Consider the following 9,972-nt stretch of genomic DNA (forward strand, 5'->3'; position numbering starts at 1 on the left):
TGTCACCCTAACCCTTACCCAGCCCGTGTCCTCTGCCCCTGCCTGACGCACTCCTCCCCGGCCAGGCCCAGGCCCGTCACTGTCCCGGGCCCCCGCCTGACCGGCTCCTTCCCGCCCGGCCTGTCACCGTCCTCTGCCCCTGCCTGACATGCTCCTTCCCGCCCGTCCGGCCTCTCACCGTCCTCGGCCCCTGCCTGACCGGCTCCTCCGTCGCCTGGGCCTTCCAAGGGCTTGGTGTGGACGCTGCTTCCAGGAAGCCCTCCAGAAACCCGGCAGCAGGGTGGCCGCAGCAGTCTCCAGCAGCCGTCCCTAAGTCGCGTGCGGGGCCCCCGCTGTGCCGCGGGGACCCAGCCTGGTGTCTTCCCTGAGGCCCTGCGGCTGCCGCTCCCCGCAAGGGGAGAGTCGCGGAGGTGGGGACCGCCTCCTGATGGGGACGTACACGCAGCTCTCCACGTCGGATTCCGGGGCTCTCTGTCCTGCCCGAAGGCCCAGCTGGCCTGCGGGTCCTTAGAGTGGCAAAAACATCCGAAAGCTGAGATTGAGGGTCCGGTGGGTGTCTGCGCTTTTGTGCTGGGCACCCCAGGGAGGCCCGGGGGCTGGCTGGACAACGCGGTCTGCTGGGCGGGGGGGGGGGGTTAGAGGAGCAACTGATGCCCTTTGCACTTTGGGTAGCAAGAGTCTGAGGTGTCTCTGAGCCCTGTGCCATGTCGGGGGGGGGCGGGGGGGGGAAGAGGAGGAGGAGGAGGAGGTGGGAAGGGCCGGGGCCTGCAGCCGTGTTCCCGGGGTGGCAGGGCAAGTGGCTTCTTCCACAGGCTGCTTGGCCTGGGCTCCCTGCACCTGGGCCTTTGGAGGACCGGCCCTGTGCTTGCCAACGCTTCCTGCAGGGACCCAGAGCTGGGAGGTTGCATCTCTCAGCCCTGGGTCGGGCAGAGCCCCAGCGGGCCATGCCCACAACCTCTCTCAGCACCGGTCCCCCAGAAGGCTCCTTGGGGACCAGGATTCTCTTGCGGTGACTCTTTAAGGTCTGGCCCCTGGATGGAGGGGCACCAGGAGTAGAGGAGCAGGAAGGGGAAGGGGGTGGCCATGCGAGGGGACACTTTGAGGCCAAGTCCCAGCTTCAGCCTGATCCTCCTGGGAACCCCGGGGTGTACGTCACACCTCCTGGTTGTCCCGCTCTGAGACAAGGAGCCGGGCTTCGCATTCCCACAGCAGCCAGTCGTGGGCTGAGGACACCTGGGGCGTTGGGAACTCCCTGGCTTCTCCTTGGTTTAACATCTGGAGCTGCTTGTGAATCGTGCCGCCACACACACCCGAGTGCAGGTGTCTTCCGCACAGACTGCGGGCCTCGCTCTTCTGAATGCCGCTAGCTGGCCACCCACCCACGGGTGAACCTGGTCAGGGTACTTTCTCTCAGGGGCAGACTCTTTTCCGGGCGGGCTACCGGTGTCTCTGTTTGCTCCTTTCTTTCTTCCATTTCGGGAAAGTCTTCCTTGCTGGGTGTGGAAATCTCCTATGCCTTCCCTCGCCTATTCTGTCAGCTTTCAAATTCTCTTTCAGTTGCCACCCTCACAGATGGATTAGGAAACTCTTTCCGGTGCACTCATTAGTGAAATGACCTCAAGGAAGCTGGAATCCAATATCTAATCGCCGATTTTTAGCGAGTCCACACGCCAGGGTGGTCGGGGTCCAATGCAGCCCCGGCCAGGCCCAGGCCCCTTGGACCGGGCCACAGGAGGACACAGAGGAGGGTCCCGGCCCCCACGGTCGCGGTGCCGGCAGTTCTCCAAGGGCTTGGGCGTTTTCCAGAGGTAGGAGATGGAGGGGACTGATTTCTTCAGCGCCCCACAAACCACGCCACCCCACCCCACCCCACCCCACCCATGGGACACATCCCCAGAGAGAGATGCCCCATACACTCGCTCCCCTCCCCCTTGCGCTGTGCCCCAGCCCTGGCCCGGGGGAATAGGCGGCAGCCCGCCCACAGGGCGGGGGGCACAGCTGAAAGGGGTTGTGGGGGAGGGCGGCCCCTGGCTGGGGTCAAAGGGCGAGCGCCCGGTGCCGGTGCGCGCGTGCGCAGTCAGCGGCGGCGACGCGCTGGGGGTGGGCAGCGGGTAGGTGAAGGAGGCCAGGCGAGGAGACGAGGGGGGCTGGGAGGGCTCCACCTTGGCGGGTCCAGCCGTGGAGGCGCATCTTGTGTGAGTGTGAGTGAGTGTGAGTGTGTGTGTGTGGAGAGAGAGACAGCCCCCCGCCCCGGCCGCCCGGCCCGGCCCGTCACCCCCGTCCCTCGGAGCCCGCCGGACCCGGCCGGCGAACTCAACAGGCCCGGCCGGGCGCGGGGCCTGGGGCGGGAGGAGGCGGCGGGGAAGCGCAGAGACGCTGGGATCTTGAGCGGGGCAGGGGCGCCCTCCGCCGTCTAGGGCCACACCACCCTGAACGCCCCCCGGTCTCCTCTGGTCTCGGAAGCTAAGCAGGGTCGGGCCTGGTTAGTACTTGGATGGGAGAAGACCGCCTGGGAATACCGGGTGCCGTAGGCTTCTTCTTCTTCTTTTTTTTTTTTTTTTGCCTCTTGTTCTGTCCCCTTTCTGGGAGCGCGGCGGCGGCCCGGGGTGGGGGTCACCCCCACCCTCAGCGCCCGCCGTGGGGTGCCTGGCGCCCCAGCCCGCACCGTGGGGCCTCCTCTTGTCCCAAGCCGCGACACCGCCGCCACGCGGCAGCATGCGTGGCATCTGGACTGTCAGGTCTCAGACCAAAGGTCTGCTCTGTGGGAACCGACACGCTGGAGGAAACCTTGAGAGTCTGAGAGGGGAGGGAGTTCCAGAAGGAGGCCAGGATGTCATTTTGAGGGAGTATGGGACCAGAACTCGTCCCGTTGCTTTTGGGGTTCTATGGGCTCCACGTAGGAATCTTTGGTGGTGGCAGCTGATGTTGGGGGATCCGGAGTCACACCCAGACCTGCTCCACAGGCCTCCTTTTACTTTTCTCTTTGGAGTCGTTATTTTTAAAAAGTGTCTCTTACCTCTCTCATTGCATTTTCTTTTCTCTCTCTTTTCAAGCAGATGATGGGAGTACAAGTATTCAGGTGACATGTGTTGCCCGTGCCCCCCTCCCCCCTGTGTTCTTATTCATTTACCTCTCATGTTGTTCCAGCGTATTGTGGGGGCACCAATGTTAAGGTCGGGTACGTTGCCCTCTCCCAGCCTCCCCCCTCGGGTCAGAGCTTCAAGTGCGCCCATCCCCCAGTCGGTGCGCACCCACCCCATTCCTAATGGAGGTGTATGCCCCTCCCCTCCCCCCACCCGCCCGACACCCACCCGATGATGAAGGTGATTCCTCTCTGTCCACTTAGGTGTCCATCCGTTCGTACCCATTTGCTGGTGAGCGCGCTCACGGGGCGCTCGTGTGTCCATTCTTGGGATACTTGGCTTACTGGAACGGGTTCCAGCTCTGGCCAGGAGAACACGAGAGGCGCCCTCTCACCGCTGCTCCTCACAGCCCAATGGCACTCCGTGGTGTCCACGCGCCACATTTTATTAATGCACTCCTGGATGGATGGGCACTCGGGTCGCTTCCACATCTTTGCGATTGTGTGAATTGTGCCCTAACTGTCACCCTAACCCTTACCCAGCCCGTGTCCTCTGCCCCTGCCTGACGCACTCCTCCCCGGCCAGGCCCAGGCCCGTCACTGTCCCGGGCCCCCGCCTGACCGGCTCCTTCCCGCCCGGCCTGTCACCGTCCTCTGCCCCTGCCTGACATGCTCCTTCCCGCCCGTCCGGCCTCTCACCGTCCTCGGCCCCTGCCTGACCGGCTCCTCCGTCGCCTGGGCCTTCCAAGGGCTTGGTGTGGACGCTGCTTCCAGGAAGCCCTCCAGAAACCCGGCAGCAGGGTGGCCGCAGCAGTCTCCAGCAGCCGTCCCTAAGTCGCGTGCGGGGCCCCCGCTGTGCCGCGGGGACCCAGCCTGGTGTCTTCCCTGAGGCCCTGCGGCTGCCGCTCCCCGCAAGGGGAGAGTCGCGGAGGTGGGGACCGCCTCCTGATGGGGACGTACACGCAGCTCTCCACGTCGGATTCCGGGGCTCTCTGTCCTGCCCGAAGGCCCAGCTGGCCTGCGGGTCCTTAGAGTGGCAAAAACATCCGAAAGCTGAGATTGAGGGTCCGGTGGGTGTCTGCGCTTTTGTGCTGGGCACCCCAGGGAGGCCCGGGGGCTGGCTGGACAACGCGGTCTGCTGGGCGGGGGGGGGGGGTTAGAGGAGCAACTGATGCCCTTTGCACTTTGGGTAGCAAGAGTCTGAGGTGTCTCTGAGCCCTGTGCCATGTCGGGGGGGGGCGGGGGGGGGGAAGAGGAGGAGGAGGAGGAGGTGGGAAGGGCCGGGGCCTGCAGCCGTGTTCCCGGGGTGGCAGGGCAAGTGGCTTCTTCCACAGGCTGCTTGGCCTGGGCTCCCTGCACCTGGGCCTTTGGAGGACCGGCCCTGTGCTTGCCAACGCTTCCTGCAGGGACCCAGAGCTGGGAGGTTGCATCTCTCAGCCCTGGGTCGGGCAGAGCCCCAGCGGGCCATGCCCACAACCTCTCTCAGCACCGGTCCCCCAGAAGGCTCCTTGGGGACCAGGATTCTCTTGCGGTGACTCTTTAAGGTCTGGCCCCTGGATGGAGGGGCACCAGGAGTAGAGGAGCAGGAAGGGGAAGGGGGTGGCCATGCGAGGGGACACTTTGAGGCCAAGTCCCAGCTTCAGCCTGATCCTCCTGGGAACCCCGGGGTGTACGTCACACCTCCTGGTTGTCCCGCTCTGAGACAAGGAGCCGGGCTTCGCATTCCCACAGCAGCCAGTCGTGGGCTGAGGACACCTGGGGCGTTGGGAACTCCCTGGCTTCTCCTTGGTTTAACATCTGGAGCTGCTTGTGAATCGTGCCGCCACACACACCCGAGTGCAGGTGTCTTCCGCACAGACTGCGGGCCTCGCTCTTCTGAATGCCGCTAGCTGGCCACCCACCCACGGGAGAACCTGGTCAGGGTACTTTCTCTCAGGGGCAGACTCTTTTCCGGGCGGGCTACCGGTGTCTCTGTTTGCTCGTTTCTTTCTTCCATTTCGGGAAAGTCTTCCTTGCTGGGTGTGGAAATCTCCTATGCCTTCCCTCGCCTATTCTGTCAGCTTTCAAATTCTCTTTCAGTTGCCACCCTCACAGATGGATTAGGAAACTCTTTCCGGTGCACTCATTAGTGAAATGACCTCAAGGAAGCTGGAATCCAATATCTAATCGCCGATTTTTAGCGAGTCCACACGCCAGGGTGGTCGGGGTCCAATGCAGCCCCGGCCAGGCCCAGGCCCCTTGGACCGGGCCACAGGAGGACACAGAGGAGGGTCCCGGCCCCCACGGTCGCGGTGCCGGCAGTTCTCCAAGGGCTTGGGCGTTTTCCAGAGGTAGGAGATGGAGGGGACTGATTTCTTCAGCGCCCCACAAACCACGCCACCCCACCCCACCCCACCCCACCCATGGGACACATCCCCAGAGAGAGATGCCCCATACACTCGCTCCCCTCCCCCTTGCGCTGTGCCCCAGCCCTGGCCCGGGGGAATAGGCGGCAGCCCGCCCACAGGGCGGGGGGCACAGCTGAAAGGGGTTGTGGGGGAGGGCGGCCCCTGGCTGGGGTCAAAGGGCGAGCGCCCGGTGCCGGTGCGCGCGTGCGCAGTCAGCGGCGGCGACGCGCTGGGGGTGGGCAGCGGGTAGGTGAAGGAGGCCAGGCGAGGAGACGAGGGGGGCTGGGAGGGCTCCACCTTGGCGGGTCCAGCCGTGGAGGCGCATCTTGTGTGAGTGTGAGTGAGTGTGAGTGTGTGTGTGTGGAGAGAGAGACAGCCCCCCGCCCCGGCCGCCCGGCCCGGCCCGTCACCCCCGTCCCTCGGAGCCCGCCGGACCCGGCCGGCGAACTCAACAGGCCCGGCCGGGCGCGGGGCCTGGGGCGGGAGGAGGCGGCGGGGAAGCGCAGAGACGCTGGGATCTTGAGCGGGGCAGGGGCGCCCTCCGCCGTCTAGGGCCACACCACCCTGAACGCCCCCCGGTCTCCTCTGGTCTCGGAAGCTAAGCAGGGTCGGGCCTGGTTAGTACTTGGATGGGAGAAGACCGCCTGGGAATACCGGGTGCCGTAGGCTTCTTCTTCTTCTTTTTTTTTTTTTTTTGCCTCTTGTTCTGTCCCCTTTCTGGGAGCGCGGCGGCGGCCCGGGGTGGGGGTCACCCCCACCCTCAGCGCCCGCCGTGGGGTGCCTGGCGCCCCAGCCCGCACCGTGGGGCCTCCTCTTGTCCCAAGCCGCGACACCGCCGCCACGCGGCAGCATGCGTGGCATCTGGACTGTCAGGTCTCAGACCAAAGGTCTGCTCTGTGGGAACCGACACGCTGGAGGAAACCTTGAGAGTCTGAGAGGGGAGGGAGTTCCAGAAGGAGGCCAGGATGTCATTTTGAGGGAGTATGGGACCAGAACTCGTCCCGTTGCTTTTGGGGTTCTATGGGCTCCACGTAGGAATCTTTGGTGGTGGCAGCTGATGTTGGGGGATCCGGAGTCACACCCAGACCTGCTCCACAGGCCTCCTTTTACTTTTCTCTTTGGAGTCGTTATTTTTAAAAAGTGTCTCTTACCTCTCTCATTGCATTTTCTTTTCTCTCTCTTTTCAAGCAGATGATGGGAGTACAAGTATTCAGGTGACATGTGTTGCCCGTGCCCCCCTCCCCCCTGTGTTCTTATTCATTTACCTCTCATGTTGTTCCAGCGTATTGTGGGGGCACCAATGTTAAGGTCGGGTACGTTGCCCTCTCCCAGCCTCCCCCCTCGGGTCAGAGCTTCAAGTGCGCCCATCCCCCAGTCGGTGCGCACCCACCCCATTCCTAATGGAGGTGTATGCCCCTCCCCTCCCCCCACCCGCCCGACACCCACCCGATGATGAAGGTGATTCCTCTCTGTCCACTTAGGTGTCCATCCGTTCGTACCCATTTGCTGGTGAGCGCGCTCACGGGGCGCTCGTGTGTCCATTCTTGGGATACTTGGCTTACTGGAACGGGTTCCAGCTCTGGCCAGGAGAACACGAGAGGCGCCCTCTCACCGCTGCTCCTCACAGCCCAATGGCACTCCGTGGTGTCCACGCGCCACATTTTATTAATGCACTCCTGGATGGATGGGCACTCGGGTCGCTTCCACATCTTTGCGATTGTGTGAATTGTGCCCTAACTGTCACCCTAACCCTTACCCAGCCCGTGTCCTCTGCCCCTGCCTGACGCACTCCTCCCCGGCCAGGCCCAGGCCCGTCACTGTCCCGGGCCCCCGCCTGACCGGCTCCTTCCCGCCCGGCCTGTCACCGTCCTCTGCCCCTGCCTGACATGCTCCTTCCCGCCCGTCCGGCCTCTCACCGTCCTCGGCCCCTGCCTGACCGGCTCCTCCGTCGCCTGGGCCTTCCAAGGGCTTGGTGTGGACGCTGCTTCCAGGAAGCCCTCCAGAAACCCGGCAGCAGGGTGGCCGCAGCAGTCTCCAGCAGCCGTCCCTAAGTCGCGTGCGGGGCCCCCGCTGTGCCGCGGGGACCCAGCCTGGTGTCTTCCCTGAGGCCCTGCGGCTGCCGCTCCCCGCAAGGGGAGAGTCGCGGAGGTGGGGACCGCCTCCTGATGGGGACGTACACGCAGCTCTCCACGTCGGATTCCGGGGCTCTCTGTCCTGCCCGAAGGCCCAGCTGGCCTGCGGGTCCTTAGAGTGGCAAAAACATCCGAAAGCTGAGATTGAGGGTCCGGTGGGTGTCTGCGCTTTTGTGCTGGGCACCCCAGGGAGGCCCGGGGGCTGGCTGGACAACGCGGTCTGCTGGGCGGGGGGGGGGGGGTTAGAGGAGCAACTGATGCCCTTTGCACTTTGGGTAGCAAGAGTCTGAGGTGTCTCTGAGCCCTGTGCCATGTCGGGGGGGGGCGGGGGGGGGGAAGAGGAGGAGGAGGAGGAGGTGGGAAGGGCCGGGGCCTGCAGCCGTGTTCCCGGGGTGGCAGGGCAAGTGGCTTCTTCCACAGGCTGCTTGGCCTGGGCTCCCTGCACCTGGGCCTTTGGAGGACCGGCCCTGTGCTTGCCAACGCTTCCTGCAGGGACCCAGAGCTGGGAGGTTGCATCTCTCAGCCCTGGGTCGGGCAGAGCCCCAGCGGGCCATGCCCACAACCTCTCTCAGCACCGGTCCCCCAGAAGGCTCCTTGGGGACCAGGATTCTCTTGCGGTGACTCTTTAAGGTCTGGCCCCTGGATGGAGGGGCACCAGGAGTAGAGGAGCAGGAAGGGGAAGGGGGTGGCCATGCGAGGGGACACTTTGAGGCCAAGTCCCAGCTTCAGCCTGATCCTCCTGGGAACCCCGGGGTGTACGTCACACCTCCTGGTTGTCCCGCTCTGAGACAAGGAGCCGGGCTTCGCATTCCCACAGCAGCCAGTCGTGGGCTGAGGACACCTGGGGCGTTGGGAACTCCCTGGCTTCTCCTTGGTTTAACATCTGGAGCTGCTTGTGAATCGTGCCGCCACACACACCCGAGTGCAGGTGTCTTCCGCACAGACTGCGGGCCTCGCTCTTCTGAATGCCGCTAGCTGGCCACCCACCCACGGGAGAACCTGGTCAGGGTACTTTCTCTCAGGGGCAGACTCTTTTCCGGGCGGGCTACCGGTGTCTCTGTTTGCTCCTTTCTTTCTTCCATTTCGGGAAAGTCTTCCTTGCTGGGTGTGGAAATCTCCTATGCCTTCCCTCGCCTATTCTGTCAGCTTTCAAATTCTCTTTCAGTTGCCACCCTCACAGATGGATTAGGAAACTCTTTCCGGTGCACTCATTAGTGAAATGACCTCAAGGAAGCTGGAATCCAATATCTAATCGCCGATTTTTAGCGAGTCCACACGCCAGGGTGGTCGGGGTCCAATGCAGCCCCGGCCAGGCCCAGGCCCCTTGGACCGGGCCACAGGAGGACACAGAGGAGGGTCCCGGCCCCCACGGTCGCGGTGCCGGCAGTTCTCCAAGGGCTTGGGCGTTTTCCAGAGGTAGGAGATGGAGGGGACTGATTTCTTCAGCGCCCCACAAACCACGCCACCCCACCCCACCCCACCCCACCCATGGGACACATCCCCAGAGAGAGATGCCCCATACACTCGCTCCCCTCCCCCTTGCGCTGTGCCCCAGCCCTGGCCCGGGGGAATAGGCGGCAGCCCGCCCACAGGGCGGGGGGCACAGCTGAAAGGGGTTGTGGGGGAGGGCGGCCCCTGGCTGGGGTCAAAGGGCGAGCGCCCGGTGCCGGTGCGCGCGTGCGCAGTCAGCGGCGGCGACGCGCTGGGGGTGGGCAGCGGGTAGGTGAAGGAGGCCAGGCGAGGAGACGAGGGGGGCTGGGAGGGCTCCACCTTGGCGGGTCCAGCCGTGGAGGCGCATCTTGTGTGAGTGTGAGTGAGTGTGAGTGTGTGTGTGTGGAGAGAGAGACAGCCCCCCGCCCCGGCCGCCCGGCCCGGCCCGTCACCCCCGTCCCTCGGAGCCCGCCGGACCCGGCCGGCGAACTCAACAGGCCCGGCCGGGCGCGGGGCCTGGGGCGGGAGGAGGCGGCGGGGAAGCGCAGAGACGCTGGGATCTTGAGCGGGGCAGGGGCGCCCTCCGCCGTCTAGGGCCACACCACCCTGAACGCCCCCCGGTCTCCTCTGGTCTCGGAAGCTAAGCAGGGTCGGGCCTGGTTAGTACTTGGATGGGAGAAGACCGCCTGGGAATACCGGGTGCCGTAGGCTTCTTCTTCTTCTTTTTTTTTTTTTTTTGCCTCTTGTTCTGTCCCCTTTCTGGGAGCGCGGCGGCGGCCCGGGGTGGGGGTCACCCCCACCCTCAGCGCCCGCCGTGGGGTGCCTGGCGCCCCAGCCCGCACCGTGGGGCCTCCTCTTGTCCCAAGCCGCGACACCGCCGCCACGCGGCAGCATGCGTGGCATCTGGACTGTCAGGTCTCAGACCAAAGGTCTGCTCTGT

At 64.7% G+C, this 9,972-nt stretch overlaps 3 pseudogenes; all 3 read left to right on the top strand.

The window, feature by feature from the left end:
- Positions 1-2,411: 2,411 nt before the first annotated feature.
- Positions 2,412-2,534, top strand: LOC142869128 (uncharacterized; annotated as a pseudogene).
- Positions 2,535-6,015: 3,481 nt separating this feature from the next.
- Positions 6,016-6,138, top strand: LOC142869129 (uncharacterized; annotated as a pseudogene).
- A 3,482-nt stretch (positions 6,139-9,620) lies between these two features.
- LOC142869130 (uncharacterized) lies at positions 9,621-9,743 on the top strand (annotated as a pseudogene).
- The last annotated feature ends 229 nt before the right edge of the window (positions 9,744-9,972 follow it).

The sequence above is a fragment of the Microcebus murinus genome, unplaced genomic scaffold (assembly GCF_040939455.1).
Source record: "Microcebus murinus isolate Inina unplaced genomic scaffold, M.murinus_Inina_mat1.0 scaf059_hap2_Mmur4.0, whole genome shotgun sequence".
NCBI lineage: Eukaryota > Metazoa > Chordata > Mammalia > Primates > Cheirogaleidae > Microcebus > Microcebus murinus.